The 25,213-nt window shown below is 42.5% G+C and overlaps 1 long non-coding RNA gene across 1 annotated transcript in view; it reads right to left on the bottom strand.

Moving 5' to 3' along the window:
• LOC140638613 (uncharacterized) overlaps positions 1 to 25,213 on the bottom strand; it is a 107,192-nt gene that overhangs the window by 5,156 nt on the left and 76,823 nt on the right. The gene's annotated exons all lie outside the window — the stretch shown is intronic.

The following is a 25,213-nucleotide window of genomic DNA, read 5'->3' as shown; positions in this document are numbered from 1 at the left end:
ACCAGAGACTTGGGGAGAGAGATTGATTTTGAACACACACAAAAAAGATATTTCTTGCATCCTCAAGTTTTTAGGCTGAGATCTTTACCCACTGGCCTCAAAATAATTTTCCCCTTACTTATCCTTGACCAACGTAGCTCACATGGGAAGTAAATTGGCCATAATCCCACACATCCCCATTGTTGTTCTTTTCTCGTCTCTCTGGCTGGCTCGTGTGGTGCCTATGGCAGAGTTCTAAAAATGTGTTTTCCTTTCCAGTGCAGGCTAGTTCACTTCAGTGTGTTTTGTGTCACCGAAAACCAAGGCTGACCCTGATCGATTTTCTCCCAAAGACATGTCCTGAATGTTATGCAAGCTGTAGCTGATGTCCCTAGAGTGCCAGCCTTTGCCCCAGTTATTCTCAGGGTTGCCCCCTGTCTGTTCAAGGCCATACCTGAGTTCCAGGTGAGTAGTGGGAGCAGCACTCTGACTTAGCCTGCCCATCAGGTGCAATGGGCTCTAACTTCTCAGGTTACAGGTTGCAAATGAAATCAATTTGTGTGACCACAACTTATTCACCCAGTTGACTTTATGCTCTACTTTGTCCCCGTACTTTTTTTAAAAAAACATTTTATTTATTTATTCATGAGAGACACACACAGAGAGGCAGAGACACAGGCAGAGGGAGAAGCAGGCTCCCTGCAGGAGCCTGATGTGGGACTCGATCTCAGGACCCCAGGATCACGACCTGAGCCAAAGGCAGAAACTCAACCACTGAGCCACCCAGGTGCCCCAGTCCCTGTACTTTCATCGTAGGGCTCTCTCCTCCTTGCCCCTGGTGCCAACACTTTCCCAGATAGCATCCTCAGACCTTTTACATAGTTACAACATTGGATTACACTGCTGCCCACAAGAGAATCAGCCACGTAGCCCAGTACACTCCTGTGCCCCAATATCTAAGGTCCCAGTAGGCCTTGCCCTGAAGCCTGTCCCATCTTAAATATTCACCTGCTTCGAAAGCAGTTTTAAGCACAAGTCTAGTGAGCAGTCCTATGGTTTGAGGTCTTCTTCCTTTAACTCTTTTTTGACTGGTCTTTGTTTTAATATGAATTTGGGAGGAAAAATGCATGGCCTGCATTAGAAATGACAAATACCCACCATTTGCTTCAACATGGGTGGAACTGGAGAGTATTGTGCTGAGTGAAATAAGTCAATCGGAGAAGGACAAACATTATATGGTCTCATCCATTTGGGGAATATAAATAATAGTGAAAGGGAATAGAAGGGAAAGGAGAAGAAATGTGTGGGAAATATCAGAAAGGGAGACAGAACATGAAGACTCCTAACTCTGGGAAACGAACTAGGGGTGGTGGAAGGGGAGGAGGGCGGGGCGTGGGGGTGACTGGGTGACGGGCACTGAGTGGGGACTTGACGGGATGAGCACTGGGTGTTATTCTGTATGTTGGCAAATTGAACACCAATAAAAAATAAATTTATTATTAAAAAAATAAATAAATAAAAATGCATGGCCTGGATTGAAAAAGAAAAACAAATCTCTTCATTCTGTGTTCAAAATTTAATTTCTCCCAAGCCATGGTAATGGTGGCAGTCAAGGGAAGGGGTTCCTGTGGAGTTACTTCCTGAAATTCCTCCTGAAGTTGAGGTTTCTCTGGACCCAAAGGGAAGGCTCAGAGCACTAGCTCTGTGAGGTCTTTTAGACTAACAGGACAGGAACTCTTGGGATTTTATTTGCACATCAGCCTCAGAGGGCCCCTCCAAGCTCCATTCTCCCCCAAGGAAGTAAACCCAATGTATTCAGCAGCAGACTTGACAGGATATACTGGCCTGAATTACTGTGAACAAATTAGCCAGGGCTGTTGTACACTCCATCATCTATCCACGCCATCCTCGGGAACTCGGTTTTGTGTTTGGGAGATAGTGAGGGCATGACTTTGCATAACAAAGGCAGAGCAGGGTGCAGCATGCTGTTCTTAGCCACTAACTTCAGTGAATCATTCATTAGCAGGGTTGGTGCATAGGAGAGTGAGAAACACGGAACCTGATTAGAAGGAGAATTTATCACCCTGCCTAGAAGAGTAAACAAAACAGAGGAGCTGTCCATCACAGCGGGGCCTGGCACCACCTTGGCAGCCAACATCTGCTCCACCGGCTGAGTGTTCACCTCGGAAAGGGAAGAACAAGCTGATGGCTTCTGGAAAAACCTTGGGTCTTGCTGGGTCTGGGGCCAGAGGGCGATTTCCCAAACGGAGTGGGAGTGTCTAGTACCCCATAGGTTCCAGGGCAACAAGGTTGTCTTTGAGACAATGGGTGTGTTGGGTTGAATTCATGACCTACCAAATGTTCCTCTGCCATCCCAGTGATGTCCTGCCTCATGGGAGGGTTATATCTCCTCTTCCCGTTGACATCAGGCTTTGTCACATGACTCACTTAGGCCAGTGAAATGTAAGCTCTGAAAGACTGTGGTTTACCATGTTTCTTTTCCCTGTGCCATGAGAGCTGGAGTGACCCCCACCAGAGGCTGCTCTATTAATCTGACTCCTATATAAAGACATAGTATTGCAGAAGTGCAGCTGAGCAATGATGGACATATCACAAGAGTAGGAAATAAACATTTGTTGTTATAAGTCACTGAGATTTGGTATCATTTATTATTGTAGTTTCCTCCAGCCCAGCCTGACTGAAAACATATCTATCAATTCCCCTCCCACACACACACACATCCATTTTGTGTTTCATTCTGTTATAAATGGTACCAAAGTGGGACTGCTGGTGGCACAGTGTTTTGTAAGTTTTGGTGAAACAGATTCTTCCAGTTTTTTATACCTAGACCCTAGTAATTAGTCCACATGGCTAGATAGGGACAAAACCTGGCGATCACCATCATGCTGGATCCCAAGCAATCCTTAATGCTCATCACTATGCCTAGGTACTGGATCACGTCGATCATAGTTGGCATTTTCCCAGTGATTGAACCACTTTCTGGGGAACTTCTCAGTCTCTCGTAAATAATTTTCTGAAACCTAGCTTAACTGGGTCACTGACCACTACAGCTACATGTGAATCTTCAATAGAAGTGATATACCCAAGGTCTAACAGCTTGCATGGAGTTATTAGTAAACTGAAATAGTACTCCACTCAGGAAGACCATCCCTAACTAAATTTTATATCACATATTTATTAACACTTTGTTCCTGCAGCCGTATGTTTTAACTTTTTCCATTTAATGCCTTAATCTATCTGGGATTTATTTGGTGCACCAATATTCATTAGGAATTGAAGCTTTGTTTACAAATAGTTAACCATTTGCCTCCAAGTAATTTGTTGAATAATCTATCATCTTGTTACTCATTTAAAATGCTAACATCCTTTTGTGATAAATTCTAATTTGTACTTAAATCTATTTCTAAGCTTTCTGTTCTGTTAAAAAAAGAATCTGTGGGTCTCTATACGCACAATGTTGTTTCAATAGCGTATGTCTCCATCATATATTTTAATACCTAAATTATATCACATTGCATTTCTTTTTCAAGATATTGTTGGCTATAGTCCTAAGTCTTCCTACAAATGAGCTTTTGAATTATTTTGTCAATCCCCCAGGCTCTAAAAACTATTTTGGTATTTGTATCGGGATAGCCTTAAACCTTAGATTAATTTCAGGAAATCAGGTAGAAATCTCTTTGAAATTCCTTCTTTCTATCCAAGAATGTGGTATGTCTCTTCATTATTTGAGTCCATTTATTTTGGTCTTTCTTTATGTCCTCCAGTCAAGCTGATATTTTTCTTTATAAGATTTTTACTCATTTGTTAAATTTATTTCTAGACATTTTATTTTTAGGTCATCATAGGAATGGCACTGCTTAATTTTCTCATTATTTTTGGAGATATATAGGAAGGTTTTTTTTTAAATTATTTATTTATTTATTCATGAGAGATACACACACACAGAGAGAGAGAGAGAGAGAGAGAGGCAGAGACAAAGGCAGAGGGAGAAGCAGGCTCTTTGCAGGAGCCCGATGCCAGACCCGATCCTGGATCCCCAACCATGACCTGAACCAAAGGTAGCTGCCCAACCTTTGAGCCACCTAGGTGTCCCAGAAAGGTCTTTTTTAAAAAAAATATTTGTCTTGTGTTTGGCCACATTATTGAACTTTCATATTGATCCTAATATTTTTAAGTTGACTTTCATGGGGTTTTAAGGTAGACTTACTTCTTATTTAAAAATAACAACTTTGTTATATACTTTTAATAATAACAACTCCACCTTTCCAAATGTATACTGATAATTTCCATTTTCTTGTTCTATTATGTTGGCAAGAAGTCTAGAACAATGCACATTTTGTTTTTCTGTGTCTGAAATCCTTTGTTTTAAACACATTGTAAAATTTTAAAAATACATTGTAAATATAAATTCCATTGGGGAAAAAAAGTGATCATGGAGCTAGAGAGTTTTAGATTTACAACATTTTTTTGGTCCTCCAGGGATGTAAAGAATAGTGCTTTGAGTGTATTTTTGTTATTATAAGCAAAAATGCCAAATCAAAAGTGACAAAACCAGACCTAAACACTTCCTTGTATGTTCTTCATTCTACATACTCAGCTATTTCTTGGGATCCTCTATCATCCTTGACCTTGAGTTTGAAGTTTTGATTGATGTCCAACAACCAAGCATAAACAAAATAATGCCACTTATAAAGCACAGTCAACCTCTAAAGCAAAGCAAGTGTGTGTGTCTGGTCTATAGAATAGCTTTTATCCCTGTGAGTTTGTAGAAAATTGAGATTTTGTCATAACTCAAGTGGACCATGTGGTAAAAACTACATTCCCTAATTAATTAGTCATGTATGTCTAATTCCTATTTTGAAAACTCATTCTGTTGTGAAAATGCCTGTAATAGTGATAATTGCTGCCATTCTTGTAGTCCCCTACTGCAGTGGGATACCCTCTACTACCTGACTCAGTACTATTAAGTACAGTCTCAGGAACATCTGTTTTAAAATGTGAATGACTAACAGCTTTAGGCACTGGCTCTCCTTTCTTCTCTCTAAAGAAGAACTAAAAACAAAAACAAAAACCCTGAAGGTGAATATTTACAAGAAAGAGAGAGACAACTCGAGCTGACAAAAAAATCTGTAATGCCCCAAATCTGGGGACAATTTAATGCAGGTATAGAGTCAATGGACCTGAATTAACAAAACATAAGACCTGCTTGAATTTCTGTTCCTGTTAATTTATGAAAGCAAGAACACCAAAAAAAGGTAAAGTGACTTTTTTTCTATCATCCCAGCATCTCCTCTGGCTCAGAGACAGGTGGCTGTAATGATCAGACAACTGATCATCCACTCTTTAAGGACTACCCAACATATTTCTACATTTGAAAAGAGTGAGCAAGGGATCCCTGGGTGGCGCAGTGGTTTGGCGCCTGCCTTTGGCCCAGGGCGCGATCCTGGAGACCCGGGATCGAATCCCACGTCGGGCTCCCGGGGCATGGAGCCTGCTTCTCCCTCTGCCTATGTCTCTGCCTCTCTCTCTCTCTCTCTCTCTGTGACTATCATAAAAAAAAAAAAAAAATTTAAGAGTGGGCAAATCTGAGAGGAGAATTGAAGTGGGTTGAATTTATGGAGGTGTTCCCTTCATAAGAAAAGCTCCAGGGTGAAGAAAGTAATAATCTAGTAACGCTTAATAGCAATCATTGCTTTTTGGATAAAATTTCAGTTCAGAGATGTATGGACCCTCGTAGAGGAGATAGTAGGAAGTGGTTCATGTGGAAGGAGCTGAACAGAAACTAAGGATTTGGCAGGAGCAGCTCTGTACTCTGACTTTAGGCGGGGCTTGGGAAGATCTCATAAGCTCCTATCCGCCATTATCTCCCTCCTGGACCTTTGCAATGGCTCCCTAATGGTCTCTTTGTTGCTGCCCTTGCCTGCCTCCCATATCTTTCACACAGCAGCCACTGAGATTCCTCTAAAAAGTTATCAGATTATGTCACTTCTCTGCTCAAAATTCTACAGTTGGCCCTCATCTTGCTTAGCTATAAAATTCAATCTCCTGGGGCATTTGAGTGGCTCAGTTGGTTAAACATCCAACTCATGATTTTGGCTTAGGTCATAATCTCATGGGTCAAGATTGAGTCCTACATTGGCCTCTGCAATCAGTAGAGTCTGCTTGGGATTCTCTCCCTCTGCCCCTCCCCCTCTTTAAAATAAACCGATAAATCTTTAAAAATAAAATAAAATATGGCTACCTGGTTGGTGCAGTCAGTTGAGCATCTGACTCTTGGTTTTGGCTTGGGTCATGATCTGAGGGTCATGGGAACAAGCCCCAGGTCAGGCTATGTGCTCAGAAGAGTCTGCTTGAGTATATCTCTTCCTCTCCCTCCTGCCCTTTCCCTCTCTCTCAAATAAATAAATAAATCTTTTTAAAAAAGAAATAAATCCAATCTCCTTACATTGTTTCACAGCCCTCATGGTCTAACCTCTACCTAAGTGTGTGTCTGAGTTCCTATCCTAAGCCCTCGCCCCTCACTCACTGCTTCAGCCACACTGGTCTCTTGCTCTCCTACAAATGCTCCAACAAGCACATTTCTAGTTTAAGTCATTTGTACTTACAGTTCCTTCTTCCCCAAGATATCTGCTTGGATTGTTTCTTTCCTCAATTCATGTGGGTTCCTGTGCAAAGAAGAGCTCTTTGTTCCCTCCTCCACTCTCTGTTCTTTTAGTCCACTTTGTATTTCTTACGTAGCACTTATCACACATGATAAATCATATTTGTTATTGCCCTCGGTCTCTTTTGTTTGCAGATATATCTGCAGAGTCTAGAACATTATTTGGCATCGAGTAGGTACTCAATAAATATTTGTTGGATGGATGGATGGATGGATGGATGGGATTTAGATCCTATTTACAAGAGTAAATAGGGGGAAAAAGTTTCTATGTGTATTTTTAAAAATTAATTAATTAACTAATTAATTAATTTGAGAGAAAGAGAGCATGAGCAGGGGGGAGGGGCAGAAGGAGAAGGAGAAGCAGACTCCCTGCCGAGCAGAGAGCTCAATGTGGGGCTTAATCCCAGGACCCCAGAATCATGACCTGAGCTGAAGGTAGACACAGCTGACTGAGCGCCCCACACAACCCTATGTGGTATTTTTATGAACTTCTGAGCCTGGACAGATGTCTTCTTTTTTAAGAATGAGGAAAGGAAAGGGAACATGAGGGATGCATAAAAAAATACCCTCCAACCCAATTACCTGTCTTTGGAGGTAATCATTTTTATATAAACTTTACACTCCTAGAATTCTTTCTTTATCCTTAAGTGAAGTATGAAGATAGTTCAGAGTTCATTTTGTTCTGTAAAATCTGCCCATAATTAGCTGAACCCTGTACACTGGTTGGTTTGGTTCTTCCTTCAGTTCAGGAGTGCTGCATTCAATTTTGTCTTATTATTATATTACATTTATTCCCTTCTTTATCTCCCAACAACTAATGCTTTATATCATGAATCTCTATTCTCTCTCCTCTAGACATAAGCTGTAAAATTCTCTCTGATTGTTTTCACTGCCTTTTCTTGGATTCTGCATTCTAGAGCTTCCCAAGTTTATGAGTCACATACCACTGATTTAGTTTTCTAATGCAATTTAAAATTCTGCATTATTGGTTTCCTTATAGCTTCCCTTTATCTCATGCTACAACTTTTCATCATAGACTCCTGTGATATCCTATTTTTCTATTTTGACTTCACAGAGAGTAGAAAATACATGCTATCTAAAACACACTTCTGTTTTCTCCTAAAATACATTCTTTTGAATCTATATTCCCCTCCCCCCCTTTTAAAGAGAAAGGGAAAGGGGACATAGGGACAGAGGGAGAGGGAGAGAGAGAGAATCTTAAGTAGGCTCCATGCCCACCATGGAGCCCAATGCAGAGCTTGATCCCATGACCCTGAGATCATGACCTGAGCCAAAATTACATAACTGACTGAGCCACCCAGTACCCCTATATTTTCTTTCCTTTTTTATGTTGAAATATCTTTCCATGGGACTCAAGTTGTTTCTTTATATTATTTTTTAGCCTTGAATGAAGATATTTTTTGCCTAATATTTGTGAAAGATAGTGTGGGGGATCTCCATAAGTTCTTTACTGTCCATCTGGATGTTTGTAGAGCATAATTTTTTTTCATTATTGGTTATGGAGCTAAGGGATTCTATGAATTGGATTAGATCGGATAGGAATCCAGGTGCTATAGGAGCTCTCTGCCTTCTTTCTTCTTTGTATTTGGTATGCTACTGAGCTAGGCACCAATTATCTTTATTTTATATTCTGTGAGACTCGACCTCTGCTTCAAGTAGATACTGTGGCTCTACTGACCTTCCCAGTGATACTGTCCACTCAATCAGGAGAAATCATACCATGTCATGGAGGAGGCTTGTTTTCCAGCTTCCTGTTGGATGTTACCACTTTTGACCGTGGAAGCAGCTGCTTCTCGACTGATGAATGAAATTCATGTGTAGTACTTCCCCTGCATATCATGACTTATCCTTCCCCCTCAACATCACCTCTCCACATTTCAAGAGCAGCATGGTGTTCTTTTAAATTTCCACATCTCTTGTGGCCTTCTCTGCCTTCCTATATTAGTCAGGTTCCCTAGAGAAACAGAACCAATAGGATAGAGAGAGAGATATAAGAGGAGATTTATTATGGGAATTGGCTCACACAATTATGAAGGCTGAGAAGCTCCAGGATACACCATCTGCAAGCTGGAGAACCGAGAAAGCTGGTAGTGTAATTCAGTCAGAGTCCTACGGCCTGAGAAGGGGGGTCAGCTGGTGTAAGTCCAAGGGTCTGAAAGCCTGAGAACCAAGAACTCAGATGACCATGGGCAGGAGAAGACGGATGTCCCAGGTCAAGAAGAGAAAGAAAGAATTCACCCTTCCTCTGCTTTTTTGGCATATTTGGACCCTCAACAGATTGAATGATGCCCACCCACTTTGGTAAGGGCTGATCTTCTCTATTCAGTCTACTGATTCAAATGTTAATTTCCTCTAGAGACACCATCACAGACACACCCAGAAATAATGTTTTACCAGCATCTAGGCATCACTAAACTCAGTCAAGTTGACACATAAAATTAACCACCACACTTACTTTATTTTATTTTTTTTTCACCACACTTACTTTAATGTGATCCTATTTCTCTAACTCTAGGAGAAATACCCTAAAGTTTGTAGCATAGGCATGCCATCATCCCTACTTGCCCTTATAGAGATGTCTTTGTATACTTGTTGGGTCATTTTAGGCAAGATCTTGGAAATCCAGAGAAGAGAGGAGAAGAGTTAGACCACTCTGTTTGGATCTCCACAATCCCATGCCTGTGACTTAGCAGAAAATGAACAAATCTTTGTTGGATGCACAGATAGGTGGATATAGAAGATCCAAGACATTGGGTGATTTTCCTGAGTCCTCACAGATCCTATGGGATCTGTGATTCTGATCCCTTTCATAAGGTTCTTGTTCAGATTCTATTCATGCTTCAAAGCCTGGATTAAATACCTCTTTTTTCTGTAAAGCTTTTTCTGTTCCCTAAGTCTAAAGTAGTTTCTCCCACAGTGGGCTCCCAAAGTACTTTTCTCTGTCTCTCTCTCACAACTTTGATCTCTGTGTTATAGTTATTTATGGACCTGTCTTATTTTACCTATAACTTCAACAAGATAAAAAACTTTTTTGATGAAGTAGACATTAATGCCCTCTGGCATCTGTATAGGGTTTAAGATGAAAAAAGGAGAGGTAAGTTTCAATCAAGTCAGCTCATGGTAAAAGCAGGCAATTGGCCCTCAGGCCAGAGTTTGTCAACCCTTATCCTACATCCTGGACTTCTCCACTAGGAAAATGGAAAATAGGGAGGATTTTCAGCTCTGCTTTGGCAGACCAGCTGACCACTGTGAGAGGAGGAAAGGTCTGTCTCTTCTACAATCAACCAGTACTACATCTGTATTTCAGGAACAGCTTTCTTCAACCAATAGCAGAGACAAGTCTGTTGAAAGTCTAGGGGCAACATTGAGAAGAAAGTTTGCACACCCACTCTGATGTTATCAAATGTTGGAGGCGAAGTGACCTAATTTCTCAATAAGTCAGTATGGAAACATCTTGTAAAACAATCTTTAAAAATTTCAATAGCAAGCACCACTCTATGGAATATTTAAAGAGGTCCCATCTGTGATTTTTTCCCCTAGCAAACGTAGGTTCCAGCTCAGGCAGCTGTTTGCAGAGTCTTATGGCAGCTAACTCTGCAAACTGACCTACTTCTTCCAAAGTCAGCTTTGCAAATTGCGTGGTTCGAACAAGCCCTGTGTGTGACAGGTTTCTTTTTCAGATACCGCAACCTGGCTGCTCTTTCATTATTGCCAACTTTGAGATTCTCCTTGATAGTTTCCCAGGTTTTATAGAAGCTCTCAAGGAAAAAAGAGGCAATCAATAGAAAAATAGTCACATCCTGAAAACGAGTGAGGTTTTTCTGGGTTCCCATCATATCCTCCCAGGTTATGTCCTCTTTTAGGGCCAGATGCACATCTCAGTCATTCATCTCGGTGTCATCCACAGATCCTAGGATGATGTCATGCATAGAATAGCTGCCCAATAAATACCTAAATATTTGTGTGGTGAATACATATACATATAAGTGGGGGGTGAAAACGAATAAGGAGGAGGACAAACAAGGAATGCATGTGCTGGAGAGGATATTTTCCTTTGCTTGTTTCTCTGGTCGATCATTTCATTCACTCATTGATAAATATTTATTGATCACCTTCTCTGTTGTAGGTACTCCTATAGTTATGGGACATTCCCAACTGCCATCAGATGCAGATAGTCTGTTGGGTCCACACTGGCAATAATTTCATGAAAGCCTTATGTGGGACTTGATTGTTAAGCTAGAGGTGAATATTTAAATTCTGAATATGATTCTTACTCATATCCCTGCCTTTATCACTAATAAAAATCACAGATGTTTTCATATCATTTTATTGTTGTTGCAGGTGTATAAACATATTATTTATGCTCTTCTTCACTTTGAAATTAAGGTAGTTAGCAGACCCACTGTTGGATATTTTTTATTTAATGTGTTAATTAAAAGCACATATATTACCATATTACAGATTTGGGTTTCTTTTTGTATCTTGATAACTGTATTTCAATATAGTTCCTCTTATATTTTTTATTTTATGCCTTTAAAAACATTATTTTGAGAAGGAGTTTACAGGTTCCATGGGGCCCACAGCACAAAAAACGATTAAGAATTTCTGCTTTAGGGGATCCCTGGGTGGCGCAGGGGTTTGGCGCCTGTCTTTGGCCCAGGGCGTGATCTTGGAGACCAGGGATCGAATCCCACATCGGGCTCCCGGTGCATGGAGCCTGCTTCTCCCTCTGTCTGTGTCTCTGCCTCTCTCTCTCTCTCTCTCTCTCTGTGACTATCATAAATAAATAAACTTAAAAAAAAATAAAGAATTTCTGCTTTAGGATCATATAACATTTTTGCTGTAAGAATCTCAAAGCACAGAACATGAAAGGACCCGTTAATCTTCATTAGCTCTGTATGGAATAGAGAATGGTTAATAATTATTCCTATTAGCTTCTTTTCCAGTTTTATTGAAGTATAACTGACAAATTAAAAAAAATATATATATATATATATTTGGGGTGCCTGGGTGTCTCAGTCAGCTAAGTGCCTGCCTTCAGCTCAGGTCATGATCTCGGGGTCCTGGAATGGAGCCCTGCTTCGCATAGGGCTACTGGCTCAGTCGGGGAGTCTGCTTCTCCCTCTCCCTTTGCCCCTCCTCATCATTTATGCTTTCTCTCTTCTCTATCAAATAAATAAATAAAATCTTTACATATTTATATGTAAGATGTACAACTTGATGTGTTCATATAAGTATAAATTGCGAAATAATTGCCCAATCAAGCTAAATAACACCTTTCATGGTTGCCTTTTTTTTTCTTTTTGTTTTCTGTGTGTGTATGTGGTGAGAACACTTAAGATCTACCCTCTTAGCAAATTTCAAGTATACAACACGGTATTGTTAGTCATGTCACTGTACATTAAATAGAAAGATGTTGGTCAAAGGGTACGTAGTTTCAGTTATGCCAGATGGATACGTTCTGGAGTTCTTTTCCTATACATTTTGAGTGTCTTTTGAGATCTTTGAAATCTTGAATGATGATCATTAGGAACCAGAATGGATACACCACCAACAATATGTAGTATAGTCCCAGTTCCTCCACCCACTCCCTCCACCAAAGACAAATTGTTTCTTGATACAACCCTGGACAGGCTGGTGGAGCTTTCCCAGCTTTTTTTCCTGATAATGGCCAACGGTTACTTACCAAGCACTTACTAGGTTCCAGTGAGGTGTAAACAACTTACATATTTAATGCGTTTAATCTCCATAAAAGAATGATAAAGAAGTTGCTAACAATATCTCCGTTTTAAAGATGGAGAAACTGAGAGGCACAGAGAAGATAGGTAGGTCCTGGTCCCATGGTTGGAAACCCCATGAAGACTTCTTTTATGCTGATTTGCCTGGGTCAGATACATAATTCCAGGCCTTGATTTGGAGCAGGGACACATGATCCTCACTCCCATCACGGTCCAGCATTCCACCCCCATTTCCTATAGGAAGGTATCACTCCAGTCCCTTCCAAGGTGCATGGCATGGCTTCCACTTCATACTGTGGGCTTCCTCTGTACTTTTGGTCCATGGAAGTCTTTTGGAAAGGCATTAGAGAGGGAAAGATTCTTGTTATTGCTGTTGTTTTTTGCTTATTGGTTGTACATCTATGCATTTTTATATTTTCAAAGCACTGTGTTGCTCATTTCTATGTGTTTGACTTAGAGGGTAGAGATCTCTGATGCATTCTACCATCTTGCTTAGAATCTTCAATCCACTTTGATTCTGTTGCTGGAAAGACATTTCTGTTGCCAGAAACATCAGTTGCCAGAATGATTTTTCTAAGAAATGGATTGAATGGCTCCCCAATTCCTACAGAATGAAGTACAAATTCTTTGACATGGCAAACAAACTTGGTTGCATCCAAACATTCCATGTCAATGACAGACCATTCCCTTCCCTCACTCTATGTTCCAATCACAGCAGATTATTTGCTTTCTTCTCACAATTGCCTTATCATTTAATACCATGAGTTAATACTCAAGGCCCAGTTAAAAAATCATTTTCTCTCTGTAGCTTTCCTTGAGGTAGATTAATTACCCTTCATCTATATTTCCAAGCACTTTAAGCAATGGTCTATTATAGCATTTAATCACACTGTACCCGAGATTAAGTGTCTTTCTTCCCTACCTGACTTTGAGTCCCTCTAAAATGTGGTGATCTATTCTTTACCTGTAGAGTTTCCTGACCTAGTATATGGTGTGTGCTCAAATATGTGTAATTTGTTGGATTACAAGTGAAACTAATCCCTCACTCCTTCTGAAAGCTTATTTCTGGTATATTTTCCATGTCATTCCCTTGGAGAAGCCGATCAAAATCCCTAGAGAACCAGAGTCTAGAATTTGAATATAGAGTGGTTTAATCCATTCAATCACATATTCTCAGTTTAGGAAGACACACGAAGAGTTATGTAGTCCAGTCATTCATCCATCATACTGATACTCTCTGCAACTTCCCCACCTAGTAATCACTTAGAATTTAACTTCTATCTGGCCTCTTCCCCCCATGCACACAATGTGGCAACAGCTGGCCTTTTTCCTGGTGCTGTACCTCTGCTCACTCTCTGCAAAGTCTGAAAACAATGGGAAAAGATTCAGAGTTCAGTGTTTCTCAGATGCTTTCCAGCCTCCAGCCAGTGTCCTCCCAAACCAGCTCATGATGATGGAGTTCTGCAAGATCCCTTTTATTTATTTTCTACTGTAATTTTAGAAAGGAGAGTTGACTGGTTTTTCTTGTGCCCATTCACTTTGATTCCCTTTATACTCTACCTAGGAGAAATTCCTTGACTATCTTGCCCATGGATGGCATTCTCCCCTAGATCTGCTGCTAGTGCAGATTTTTCTCCTCTTTTTATATTCCTTTGACAGTGTCGGTAAGGACCTGGAAAAGGAGGCTGAGTATAAGACTAAAATGCTTGGTTGGGTAGGGTAGTGAGGACAGACACCTTCTTCTACCCACAACCTCATTCTTTCTCAGAAGAGAGAAATGCTACTGATATATGATTAAAGTCAAGGACACTGACTGGGTCATGTTTTCTAATGAGCAGAGGTCATACACATTGAAGGTCATACATGAGTTTATGGTTCTCTCTCCTTCCTTATGCTTCTGTGAGGCTGAAGCAGCAAGAAGCTTACTCTGGACATGGCTGAACTTCTCCAACACAGTTCACTTTCTTCTCCTAGCCTAAGCATGTTTCTGCATTTTCTTTATTTTATTTTATTTGAGAGAGAGCGAGAGAGAGAGCATGAGCAGGGGGAGACACAGAGGGAGAAGCAGACTCTCGCTGAGCAGGGAGCCCGATGTAGGACTCAATCCCAAGACCCTGAGATCATGATCTGAGCCAAAGGTGGATGCTTAGCCAACTGAGCCACCCAGGTGTCCTATGTTTGTGCATTTTTCATTTTATTGGTCAGATTATAAACTTCAAGATATGAGTTTGAAGCTTTATAGGAGAGAGAGAGAAACCCTGTAGGCAACAATATTGGCCATATATCATAACCCAGCTTGCTGGAAAGATGTACTGAAAAAAATAATTTACTTATTTGACAGAGAGAGAGAGGGAGGGAGTACAAACAGGGGGAGCAGCAGGCAGAGGGAGAGGGAGAAGCAGGCTGAGCAAGGAGCCTGATGCAGGGCGTCCCACCTGATGGTAAGATTTTAATGGCATTTCATTCCATTGGCCCCTGGCCCCTGGCCCCTGATCCCTGTCCCTGTCCCAGAAGAACCCACCAGACAGCCCATCCTGCCTGTATCAGGCCAAGGCAGATACTGCAGCTCTGAAGGGAAGCTTCCACTTTGAGCAGACTCAACATGAAAGGCCCTGATGAAATGTAGCTGCTTCTTCTCAATGCAGTGGGGATTCTTCAGTACCTACTGGCCTTCTAAAGTCCCATAGATGAAGGGGTCAAGGAGAAAAATCATGAAGCCTTTCAGAAAAAAAGCAGAAAATAGGAACTAGCTTTAGGGATGGAGAGACCTTCATGGCAGGACTTGACACACTCAGAATAATGCTGTTCTTTCCTACAAAGAAGAAATGGTATTGGCTTCAAATTCCTCTTTCTCTAGCATGTCTGCTTTGGAAACCAAGGGAAGTGAGGGTGTTGTGCCCAGCACAAAAACAGACATCTGCCACTCATGGTCACACATCATCAATTCAGCCAAATAACTTCATTCTCCAAATGCATAACACCTCTTGCATTTGGACAGCTGTCACCAAACAGACATGGACTCAGGGGTCTTTCGCAGACAAATCCTTCTTCAGCAGAGCTGGGTGGGGAAAGAGGTGAGCCTGTGTGGAGGGCTGAGGTTTTCAGCCAGGGGGAGTTCACTGACTGCACGTGTTCCCCTCTGTCTTTCCTTGTTTATGTTGGTTCCCTGGGCATATAAGAGACAGGAAATGATTGTGCTGGAAAGGAGGCAGCTGTGATATTGTGGAAAAAAGATCTAAGTGCCAGAGATAAAATGGTGAGTGTAAACAGACCTGAAACCAACAGCGTAGTCTAAGTTTATTCTTGTGGAGTCCCACAGACGTTTGAAAAGGAATCTCCAAATTGAAATGGATGCGCACACTTGGTTCTCACGGTCCAAGTTCCCTTATAAAAACCCTCAAAGCAAAATTTCTGAAAAGAGATCAGATTAAGCCTCTAATCTATAAAATTACTGGTAAAAGCCAGAGACAGAGTCTAACAAAATGATGCTTATGCATCCACAGTTCCCCTTGCCACAAACCTCATGCTGTTGAGCACCAGCTCTGCCCTCAGAAGTGGTGGGATTCAGCACGAACCACAGCATCCCTGACTTTCAATTTCCTCGTGTGTTCATTGGGGGTAATAAAACCTATGTGATAAACCTTAGATGAACCAGTATTTCCGAATGTAAATCCAAAGGATTATAAACACATAGTGGTGTTTATTCAAGCGCATCCCAAGAGAAACTGAGGAATTATAAATTCTACCCTTTATGGCTTGTTCCATTGAGAGAGTTTAATACCATAGCGTATGTGGGGATTTTCCCTTCCTAGGGGCAGGATACAGATAAGAACGTGAAAAATAAAAATAAAGCATCAAGGAATAAGAAGAAGCCACTTCCCCAGAAACTGCGCATGCTTGTCAGCTGTCTGACCATTTGCCCAAGGCCAAGGCCACGCTAGGGACGATGGTAGTGGGTGGCGGGTGGGAGGATGGAGTACACAGCCGCCTGTTGTGTGGGGACTGGCCTCTCCAGCAAGAGGAAGCCTCCCTCCTGGCCATGGAAAAAAGAAAACTGTATCATCAGAAACTACTGGTCTCCTCTGTGCCCCAGTCTTCTGTTTCCTCTCTCTCTGGCCTGTGTATGGAACTTGCTATTCCGACTCCGCTGACTTAAACCTATTTCTGCCCTTTGTGGAGCACAGAGTCAGGCGTGCAAAAGTCAGCTTTCTTGATGAGTTCTCTTCCAGTCCGGGGACTAAGAAATACCAATGCCAGTTTGCAGATGAAGAAACTGAGACTCAAAGGAAACGTTACTCACTGACGCCACAGAATCAAGGGGGAAAAACCAGGTGTCTTTGTGGCAGCCTGGTAGAGGCTTTGGGGGATTCGTGGGACCTTCTCTCATCCCCACTTAAATAGTGATTGTGGTTGGCTATGGTGATCTGGCCCCACGCTGAACCTGAGCTGGACTCTTCAATAATTCTCCATTTGTCCTCATGAAGAGTAGCGGCAGGGAGTCAGAAAACACAATTATGAATGTCCCCTTACAGATGAAAATTAGCGAAGCTTAAGGAATGAGGCTTCTTTGCCTCTTCCAGTTTCTGGTGGCTCTAGGTATTCCTCAGATTGTGAATGCATAACACAAGCCTTTACTTTTGCTTCCTCATGGTCTTTGCCTCTGTGTCTGCATCATCCCTTCTTCTGCCTTTATTTATTTATTTATTCAAGATTCTATTTATGTTTGTTTATTTATTTTAGGGAGCGAGCATGTGCATGGGAGGGGCAGAGGGACAGGGAGAGAATCTCAAGTAGACTCCATTCCGAGCGTGGAGCCCGACATGGGGCTCAATCACACGAACCTAAGGTCATGACCTGAGCTGAAATCTAGAGTTAGACACTTAAAGGACTGAACCACCCAGACAACCCCCGTCTCTAACAGAGATATTTGTCATGGGATTTAGGTCCCAAATGGGTAATCTGGAATGACCTCATCTCAAGATCTTTAAGTTAATTATATTTGCCACTTGTGGAGTAGGAAAAGACTCTTTTCCTAAATAAAGCAACATTCACAGGGCTTGGATATCAGGACTTGGACATATCTTTTGAGGGAGGAGTCATTATTCAACCTACTACATGTGCCAAACACAGTTTAATGTAGCATGAGGTTTATTTTTTTTAAGATTTTATTTATTTAGTCATGAGAGAGAGAGAGAGAGAGAGAGAGGGAGAGAGGTAGAGACACAGGCAGAGGGAGAAGCAGGCTCCATGTGAAGAGCCCAATGTGGGACTTGATCCCAGGATCCCAGGATCCCAGGATCACACCCGAGTGGAAGACAGATGATCCACCACTGAGCTGCCCGGGTGTCCCAATTTTTTTTGTAAGTAGGCTCCAGATTTCAACACAGGGCTTGAAATCAAGACCCTAAGATCAAGACCTGAGCAGAGATCAAGAGTTGGACGCTTAATGAATTGAGGCCCCCAGGCACCCCTGTGAGGTTAAATTAAAAGACCTATAAATCATTGCTACTTAACATAAAATTCTCACAATCTAATGTGGAAATAAAACTTTCATATAAATAATCGTATATTTTTTTCTTAAATATAAAAACTTTGGAAAACTTGTGAATTAATTCTAAGTACACATGGGCTCTCAATCTACGGAACCAGCACAATGGAGCTATTATCTCCATTCTATAAATGAGAGGCATGATAACCAAAGAGGTGATGTGCTCATCTTGGGTCTTTCCTTCAATCTAGTGTGGTGGTTAAAGGTACTCTGAGTCTCAACCTCGCACAACAGGGAGGTAGATTTGCCTCCCTCCAAAGTATTTGCAAGGATGAAATTACATTAATGAAAGTAAATCCATTAGCACAAGATCTAGTACACAGTCGGTTCTCAAAAAAGGAAGTTTAAAAAAATTTTTAAAGAACCTAGTCATGATAAATGGTGGGGATAGTATTCAAACTCAACTATGCTTGGTCCCAAACCCATGTTCTTTTTATTATACTATAAAATATGGAACAGAAAAGCTAGAGCTTTTTTCTCTGCACAGAATGCTTCCTCCAAATCCTTAATCCTTTTGTGGCTTGTGGCAGCTGCTTCTGCTCCCTCTTCCTCTTTCTCCTTTCAATAAAATCTTTATTGAGCTGTAATTCACATGCCACCCAATTTACCTATTTAAAATATACAGTTCAGGAACGCCTGGGTGGGTCAGTGGTTGAGTGTCTGCCCTTGGCTCAGGGCGTGATCCCGGGTGCAGGGATCGAGTTCCACATCAGGCTCCCCGCAAGGAGCGTGCTTCTCTCTCTGCCTGTGTCTCTGCCTCTCTCTCTCTCATGAATGGATGGGTAAATCTTTAAAAAACTAAAGATAATAAAAATAATAAAATATACAGTTCAACAGTTGTTAATATATTCAGAGAGTCATGTGACCCCCACCACACTCTTAGAACATATTTATCCCTTCCTCCCAAAAAAACTCTGGACCCATTAGCAGTCACACACCACCCCCTCCTTGCTCCATCTCCTTCTATCCCCCAGGCAACTGCTGATCTACTTTCTGCCTCAGCAGATTCCCCTCTTTGGGACATTTTGCATAAATGGCGTCATGCAATATGTGTCTTTTTGTGAGTATCTTCTTATGTGTTTGCAAGTTTCATCCATATTGTAGCATGGATCAGCCTTCCATTACTTTTAATTGCCAACTAACATTCCACTGTGTGGGTATACACATTGAGTTTATCTGTTCATCAGTTTATGAACACCTGGGTTGTTTCCATTTTTTAACTTACTGTGAGTAATACGGCTATGAACATCCACATACAAATTTTTGTGTGGTCCTATGTTTTCACTTCCCTTGAGCTTACACACACAAGCGGAACTCCTGGATCATACAGTAACTCTATATTTAACTTTTTGGGAAATGCCAGACTGTTTCATTCATGATATTGTCTTATATTCTTTTTAAAATAGATTTTCTTTAAAGATTTTTATTTATTTATTCATAAAAGACACAGAGAGAGAGACATAGGCAGAGGGAGAAGCAGGCTCCCTGCAGGGAGCCGGATGTGGGACTTGATCCCAGGACCTTGGGATCATGACCTGAGCAGAAGGCAGAGGCTCAAGAACCACGCAGGTGCCTCTCATTTTACATTCTTGCCAAGAGTGTATGAGGGCTCCAGTTTCACCACATTCTTATCTACTTATCATCTGTCTTTTATTATAGCCATCTTAGTGGGTGCAAAGTGGTTTTTTTTTTTTTTTAAGATTTTTATTTCATTTACAGAGCGAGAGAGAGAGAGGCAGAGACACAGGCAGAGGGAGAAGCAGGCTCCACGCAGGGACCCCAACGCGGGACTCGATCCCGGGTCTCCAGGATCACGCCCTGGGCCGCAGGCGGCGCTAAACCGCTGAGCCACCAGGGCTGCCTCAGCAAAGTGGTTCTAATTGTGGTTTTGAACTGGGTCCAAATCATGGCTAGTGATGTTGTACAACTTTTCCTGTGCTTATTGATCATGTGTATATTTTCTTTGGAGAAATATTTATTCATGTCCTTGCCCCTTTTTCTTAAAAAAAGGTAGAGGGAGGTGTTATTTGTCTTTTTTATTGCATGACTTCCACAGCAGTGAAAAGTTTTCAGGATTTTTTTTTTAATTAAATGATTTTATTTATTTCTTTATTTGAGAGAGAGAACAAGTGGACAAGTAGGGGGAGTGGCAGGGAGAGAGTAAGAAGCAGACTCCCCACTGAGCAGGGAGCCCACGTGGGCCTTGATCCCAGAACCCTGAGATCATAACTTGAGCTGAAGGTAGAGGCTTGACTGAGTCACCCATTCAATCCAAGTCTTCAGTTTGATTAATTCCAATTTACCTATTTTTTCTCTTATTGCTTGTTCTGACTTCTTGGGACTCAGGTCACCATCTATTATTTTCCTCACAGCTTTAATGCTTACAGAAATTTTATTTATTTATTGGAATGCCTTCTTATTTTCTGTTTCCACTAAACTGTAAGCACTCTGAGGGCAAAAGCTTGTCTGTTATGTTTACTATTCCTTCCTCGGTGTTTGAAAAAAAAAAAGTCTTCTACACAGAGTAGACACTTGATAAATACTTTACATGACTGAATATAAGATTCTTTATACTGTTCTAAGAAAAACAAAAACAAAAGCTAGGACTGCAAGGGACCACATGTTAGCCATGAGAAACCTGTAGGATGGATGAGGTGGCTTATTTATTCCCTCCCCGAAAGTCAGGTTTAGAAGCCATCCCTGCAGCTTGCATCCATTCTCAACCTGGAGCCACTGTGCTGGGCATTCTGGGAAAGTGAAGGCTCTTGCTCAAAGGTTGCCCGGGGCAGGGTATGGGTTGCTGGTATGGAAATGAGGCTGCTCTGTGTTAGGTGACATCTGCTCACTGAAAGCAGCCAAAGGCACCAGCAGTCTCAGATAGCTTTATTCCAAGGACTGACAGCCATTGCGTGTCCCCAAAGAGCTCTAACTTGGATACGGTCAGTGGCAAACCCAATAGTTGCTCAACTCCACAAGCTAATTGATCGTTGTTTGGCCATTAGCATCGCTTACCTCCTACATCACGTTCCAGGCTCAATCCTTTCCCGGCTCATGGCCATCATTCATGGGGTTTGCTTTCAGACGGTTTCTTTTCCTGGTTAACTTTGTCAAAAGAATGTACTTGGCCCATTTCATTCAAAAAGGAGGGCTTGTAAATGGCTCGTTTTATCTTCTCCAAATCCCAGGTCTGAAGCCTCCTCTTACTGTAACAATTTAGAGACTCCTGGAAGGTTTTTATGTCAGAGAATAAAGTTATGGATGTAATTTTACTGGGAAGAGTGATGTTGCCAAAATGTCAGCCCCTGACTCATCCAGGTATGGTCATTGGGGCCCTTCATTTCTCAACTCAGTTGATTCCAGTCCCTTAACCCAAACTCAGGAGGGCCCTCTCCTGGAGGTCCACTAGGAACCTCAGCTTTATCAGCTGGCTGGGAGAAAGATCTGGAAAAGACTGCAACTGGTGGACCTGGAAGAAATCACCAGGTTTATCTAAGGCCCAGTCTCAAGAATAGGTCTGTCATCTTTTCCTGCCTCGTATTACGGTTCCATACCAGAGCTGGAGCCCTCAACCCAGTGGCCTCCAACAAGCTCTAAATCCTAATCATCTTTAGGCCAGAACTTCTTCCTTACCATCAGTCCTTGCCCACTGGAATTACCTGGGGAGTTCTTCAAAAGTGCTAATGCCCAAGACTGATGCCAGACCCATTAGGTCATAATCTCCGGGTGTGGAGACTGGCCTCTGAAATTTCAAAAGCTCCGTTGATGATTCCAATATGCAGCCAGAGCAGAGGACTCATGTTCAGCCCCAGATGATGGCAGTGGATATTAGAAGGCCCTGCTCTCTAGAAACTCCATCACCAGCACCTGCCTGACTTGGAGCATTAGCCAATAGGCTGGCCCAAGTCTGAGTGTGTCACTTTCTTGTGGATTTCATGGTAGCACTTTAGCCTTCCACTACACCTGATACTAGTTTCCTTCTCTTCCTTGTAGACCCGGGGTTTTTAAAAAGATTTATTTATTTTTATTTTAGAGGGTGCAGGGAGAGGCAGAGGGAGAGAGAGAGACAGGCAGAGAAGCAGATTCCTTGCTGAGCGTGGAGCCAAACATAGGGTTCCATCCCAGGATCCCGAGAGTATGACTAGAGTTGAAACCAAGAGTCAAAGGCTCAACCGACTGAGCTACCCAAGCGTCCCTGTTTGTAAGGAGCTAAGTGTGTCTGAGGGCTCCAGACAGTTAGGCGAGGGCTGAGTCTATGGCATTAAGTAGGATTGCTGGGAGGACTACTACATGACCAATCAAGTTGAGGACGTGGTCTCTTGAATGAAATAAACATTGAGTTTTGCCCTATATGCCAGAAGTGCTGCCTTTCAGACTCTGTGGGCATTGAGAAAACTCTCAACTGGAACTCTGAATCTGATGCCTGGTATCCAATTGCCAGCAACTTACAGCAAAACAATTTTCAGTACTGGCTTATTGCATGGGGTCATTCAGAAAGTTGGTGTCAGTTCCATTCCATTTCAGTCTCTTTCAGATAGAAAGAAATATATTGGTTATACTAAAGATACAGAGACTACAGAGAGTCTAAGGGTCATTAGGTCATTAGGCAGTGCGGGAGAACTTCCTGGTATGACTCTTTCAACCCTGGCTCCTGGAGGGATCTGGAAAGGGTGGGTAAACAAGCTACTTAGGCCATGGTAGCAAGAGGTCCAGTTGCCAGAATATTTAAAAGTCTAACAGGCTGTGGTTATAGAATAGGGAGATCTGTTCATCATGGCTGAAGAGTAGCAAGAGTAACCAGGGCTCTCTGGATTCCGGGTTTGAGCATGAGGCTAAAGGTGGATCTAGAGCACGAAGGAGGGTCACTGGGAAGGGGATGGCCAATCAAGCCAGAAGCCCCGTCTCTTGAATAGAATATACATTGAGTAGAGCTCCATATTATGACAGTGCTGCTTTCAGCACTTTGTGGGCATCCAGGGATGTCCTGGCACTCTGAGTCCAGTGAGGGGTGTGTGATTGCCAGTGACAGACCCTGGGGAGGAGCAGTGATGGGGGAGTCAGCTGGAGGCTCAGCTATTGTAGTGGCTCTATTTTCTGAGACTGAACTCATCCCCATCCCCACTGGTCCGGGGGTGGAGACTATTAATAAACTCTGTGCCCCTGAGGAAGTCTTCTCTGGAACTGGGGCAGGTTCAACCAGTATGTGGGAGGTCTCTAAGATACCGAATTTGGAATTTCAGGAAGGGCGGGAGTGAAGCTGGCCAGAGATGGGGAGTCAGAGACAGCCAGCTCCTTCTCAGTGTGTGGGGGGTTAACCTTCTTGTCCCTCTCCTCCTGTTCTTTCCCTGTTCCCCACAGTATTCAAATTCCAGCCCACAGCTAGACTCCACAGGGGTGAGAGCACTCTTTAAAGGCAAAAGTAAAGACCTCATTAAATCGAGGAATCCAGAGAATAGAATGAATAGAAATGAAACACTTTCAACTACCCTCAGGAGGTCCCAGCAGAATAGTACTTCTCCGTGGAAAGCATTAGCACCGAGGTAATTCCTTAATGGACTACATCTCTACGGTGGCTCCAGAGGCCCAGCGACATGGATGAGGGTTGGGGGAGTCCACATCCCAGGCTTCTCTGCCCCTGTGATTCAGCTTCAGACACGCGTGGTCCCAGAGCTACAGGTAATGGAACACAGGCTGGGCTGGGGGAGGCCAGAGAATTTGGCTTCAAATCTACCTTCCAACCTCTCACTTGCTCTCCCAGAGAGTTGTGTGGGGTCGTTACAACAAGCCTGGCTTTTCAGTCTGAGGTGCTGGAATTTAAGCAGAGAGAGTGAGGGATGATAAAAATTTACATAATTTTGGTTGTTTGGGTGATCTGGCAACCCTGGATGAAGGGAAACCTCTCTTTGGGCCCAAAGGGCTCTCTCCATGTAAAGAAAATGAGCTCTTCATGTGACCCGGAGTCCAGGCAGTGGCGCTGAAGTTCTGAGCCACCTGGAACCCAGGCCCCTGAGAAAGGCAGCTGGGTGGGGTGGGAAGCAATGGGACTCAGACTCGGGAAACCCGGGTCTGAATCCTCACTTCAGTGCGCAGTTGCTGGATGATATGAATCCTTCAGCCTCCTTAGGGCTCAGTAGGTTTTGTTATTTGTGAGTTGAGGATAATTTGTAGCTAACTCATGGGTAGCTTGTGAAGATGAAGTGTAATCAGGTACATGAATGAGGTGGGCGGTTTACTCTCGTGAAGAGGGGATATCATCCTTTGCCTGTGGATGCTAGGCTGTGCGGGAGACCTTCCTGGTAATGATGATAAGAACAGATGTTAAAGGAAAGATGGGTGCCTGAGTGGCCCAGTGGTTGAGCATCTGCCTTCAGCGCAGGTCACGATCCTGGGGTCCAGAGATGGAATTCTGCGTCAAGCTCCTTGTAGGAAGCTTGCTTCTCCCTCTGCCTATGTCTCTGCCTCTCTCTGTGTGCCTTTCATGAATAAATAAATAAAATATTTTTTAAAAAAGGAAAGACAACAGGCTCAAAATTGAGTCGCTGATGCTAAGCCCCGCGTTACCAAAAAGAGACTTAACTTACTTGCTGTTTTGGCTGTCGCAGAAATAGAACTTAAACCAGCCAATCAGCACTCATCTGGTCATCTGCTTGACAAAACCCTGCCACACCCTCTAAGGACAGTGACCTCGCAGTAATCAATCTGCTTTTTGCCTAGTACAACTTCCGGCCCCCTTTTGCCTACAAAATCTCTTGCCTTGTAGGGCTTTTTGGAATTCTTTTCTGTCTGCCAGATTGCACGCTGCCGGACTCATGAATTGCTGAATAAAGCCAATAAGATCTTTCAAATTCACTCAGTTGAATTTTGTCCTCTAATGTAGATAACATTTATGAAGCATTTACTGTGTGCTAGGCACTAGGTTCTGACCTTGCATGCATGAGCATATTTAATTCTCTTAGTGATGCTGTAGGTGAAGTATTCTTCTTATGCTCATTTTACATGTGAGAAAATGAAGGCTCAGAAGAGATAAGCAATCTGCTCAAGACCACACACCTAGTAAGGGGCAGAGTTACCACTTGAACCCACTGTATGCCAAGGACTTCTATGCTACGTTGTCACCCAACTGAACAAAGAAACAAGTTGCCCCAAGCTTTCCCACGGCCATTTGGGGAATAGAATAATGCCACAATTATAGGAGGAGTGGATGGTTTTGAAGACGGAATTATCCGTAAATTCTCGGTGTCCATGAAT

Source organism: Canis lupus, chromosome 8, assembly GCF_048164855.1.
Source record: "Canis lupus baileyi chromosome 8, mCanLup2.hap1, whole genome shotgun sequence".
Lineage (NCBI taxonomy): Eukaryota > Metazoa > Chordata > Mammalia > Carnivora > Canidae > Canis > Canis lupus.
Note: the sequence above shows the minus strand (reverse complement) of the source record. Positions and strands in the feature narration are given on the sequence as shown.